General features: G+C 44.2%; 1 pseudogene; it reads right to left on the bottom strand.

Annotated features, from left to right (window-relative positions):
* Positions 1–2,191: 2,191 nt before the first annotated feature.
* Positions 2,192–2,710, bottom strand: LOC110332971 (annotated as a pseudogene).
* Between the last annotated feature and the right edge of the window lie 744 nt (positions 2,711–3,454).

Raw genomic sequence — 3,454 nt, 5'->3', positions numbered from 1 at the left:
TACACCTTATACACGTTGGGGTTTGAACTCAGGTCTCCATTCATGCTAATCAAGAACTCTACCAGCCCCAGCTCCAGATTTTATTTTATCATTTTAATGGCTATGTTCATCGACTATACTAGGTTTTAGAAAGGGAGCTTAGAGAATCTAGTCCTTACTCAGAAGCCACTGGGATCCTGTGGCTCCAGAGGAGGCAGAGAGACACAGCCTGGATACCGCGATGGAGAAAGGGCTGAGCTTGGAAAGGCGGCAGGACAGCTGCAGTGTTTTGAACAACGCATGCAAAAGAGCCCTGTTACTGATTAAGAAGCCCCAAGGCGACCTAAGGACAAGACCAGATTTTCTTTCCGAATTGAATTGGTCTTAGATTGCAAATCAGGAGTAAACAGAATGTTGATTTGGATAGTCAGGACAACAAGCTCTAGGCTTCAAAACAAAATACAGTTTGAAGGTAATCAGTTTTTCTGAGGAGCAGTAGAGATGGCTCAGTGGGTAATGGCACTTGCCTTGGAGGTTGATGACTATAGTTAACTCCTTTGATCCACAGCATGGGAGGAAAGAAGCAACTCTATACATTGTTCTCTGACCTCCACAGGTGTGCCAAAGAATGCACACACACACACACACACACACCCAAAAGTGTAAAACATAAACTGCATTAGAAAAATACCGTTCTGAGAAGTTTGCTTTTCTTGTTCTTTGGATGACTGAGTCTGGGTCATCTATGTAACCCGGGATGGCTTTGGACATGGTGTGGTCAGATGTGTGTAACCCACACACAGCCTTTCTGAGGAAAATTTGAGGTTATTAGAACACCTCTGACACATGCCAAGACAGCACAATACAACACATGATACATCACAATACTTGACAGAGGATCCCTGGCTGTTTATTTGAGTGATATCTTCAAAGAAGAGAGCCTGACTAATATGCTTATTTTCATCTGGGATCGCTATCAAGTGATATGGATTAGGCCTGTTGTCTCAGCTGTGGGGTGTGTGTGTGTGTGTGTGTGTGTGAAGGGGCAGGCACTATGTATCTATCTTCAAACTCACAGTCATCCCGCCTTCAAATGCTAGGACTACAGTTGTGTGTCATTGTTGCCTGACTCCAGGGCAGTTCTTTTTTTTTTTTTTTTTGGATTTTTCGAGACAGGGTTTCTCTGTATAGCCCTGGCTGTCCTGGAACTCACTTTGTATACCAGGCTGGCCTCGAACTCAGAAATCCGCCTGCCTCTGCCTCCCGAGTGCTGGGATTAAAGGCGTGCGCCACCACGCCCGGCTGCTCCAGGGCAGTTCTTATATTTATTGATTTGTGTGCGATGTCAGGGACAGGCTCTCCATTTCCACCACTCAGTGATGTAGGTCTGATTAAAAATGTTTCTGCAGTCCTAGCGCCCTCTTGTGGCAGAATAGCTACTGGAGACAAGCAGACTTGGGACAAATGTATTCCAAAGAACCAGGCCAATTAACATTTGAGTTTAAACCCAGAGCTAAAGGAAAGACGTTTAGTGTTTTAATCACAGTGTAGACACGGCTACATTATTCTATTCACTTGAAACAACATAGGTAGTGATCATTTTGTTTATTTGTTTTGAGATACGGTCTCATTTTGTAGCCCTAGCTGGTCTCTGATTTCCAAATGGAGGTTTAGACCAAACTGACCTTGAACTCACAAGGGTCCTCCTGTCTCCCCCTCCCCCAGTACTGGAATCACAACTGTACACCATCACAGCAAGCACTGTCTTGTTTTGGTGTTTAGTTTTCATTATTGTTGAATGTAAAATGTTACCGAGGATTAGGACATGAGCTTGTAGCCACTGCTGTGGGCAGTGTGGTTATGGCTGAACAGATACGTTGGAAGTAAGTTTCAAAGTGACACATCCTTACAGTTTGAATGGGCATCCTACCATTGGGGATTCCTGTGAAGAATACTTTTACACACAACTCGAAAGAGGTACATGGGAGAATATTCCTTAAGGGAGGTGGGCAGAAGAAAACAGCAATGTTTCCAAAGGAAGAACTGACTAGAAGATATGGCTCCTCCATGCGGTGGGCTATTGCAGAGTCAAAGCTATTACCCATTGACAAAGACTGTGGGTGAAGACAGGAGATGAGGCGGACTAGCTATTACAGTTCCAGTCTACACCCCTCTTTCAAGACAGGGTTTTTCTTTTTCTTTTTCCTTTAAGTTGGAAAATAACTTTATTTGTTCTAGGGCATTGTCCAGAGTCCCCTTAGAACTTCTGAAACTGCTTGGTGCCAGCAACCATGGTGACCTTGAGCACATTGAATCGAACAGTCTTGCTCAGGGGCCTGCACTCTCCAACAGTGACACTGTCTCCCATCCGTACATCCCTGAAACAAGGGGACAGGTACACAGACAAGTTCTTGTGGTGTTTCTCAAAGCGATTTTATTTTCGGATGTAATGAAGATAGTCCCAGCGGATGACAGTGGTCCTCTGCATCTTCATCTTCATCACGACACCCGACAGATTCTGACCTTGGGTGGAGACATTACCAGTAAAGGGGCATTTCTTATCTATGTAGGTGCCCTTAATGGCTTCTTTGGGCGTCTTGAAGCCTAAACCGATGTTTTTGTAGTGCCGAGGGAACTTTTCCTTGCCAGTTTCTCCCAGCAAAACACGCTTCTTGTTTTGAAAGATTGTAGGCTGTTTTGGGTAAACATGCTCCATCTGAAAGTCCACCATCTTCCCGGCAGCCTGGGAAAAGGAAAGAGAGTTTTAGTTTTTCTGTGTGGTCCTGTCTGTCTTGGAACTCTGTAGACCAGGTTGGTCTTGCACTCAGAGATCTGCCTGATTCTGACTCCTGAGTGCTGTGACTAAAGGCATGCACCACCATGACTCAGCTACACTTTCCCCCTGCTTCCCCTCAAGACAGGGTCTCTCTACATATCCCTGGCTGTCCTGTCCTGGAACTCATAGAAAGACTGACAGATATATATATATATATATATATATATATATATATATATATATATATATATAGAGAGAGAGAGAGAGAGAGAGAGAGAGAGAGTATTTAGTGTATACCATATAGACCAGGCTGTCCTTGAGTTTGCAAAGATCTGCCTACCTCTGACTGCTGCATTTAAAAAGTGTGTGTCACAGTAGTCCTGAGGAATGGCACCAGAGGTTGACCTCTGGGGTCTTTACACACATGTGCATATATGTGTACACTCCCATTCACATTTGCACGGAGCACAGACACACACAAATAAAACAAAGCAAAACAGTCACTCAAATTAGAAAAGAAACACAAGCACACCCTACCACCACCACCACTTTAAATAAAGCCATGATATGAAGTGGAAACTTCTGGTTTGTTTGGAAAGTCAGTTATGTCCAATGATGGTTTGCTGGGGCACACAGGTGAAAGGATGTCTTGCTAAAGCAGGCACAGGAAAGAATGTTTTTACAAAGCAGACACAGGTG

This window comes from Mus pahari, chromosome 15, assembly GCF_900095145.1.
Source record: "Mus pahari chromosome 15, PAHARI_EIJ_v1.1, whole genome shotgun sequence".
Classification (NCBI taxonomy): domain Eukaryota; kingdom Metazoa; phylum Chordata; class Mammalia; order Rodentia; family Muridae; genus Mus; species Mus pahari.
The sequence above is the reverse complement of the archived record's forward strand: the minus strand, read 5'-3'. Positions and strand labels throughout refer to the sequence as shown.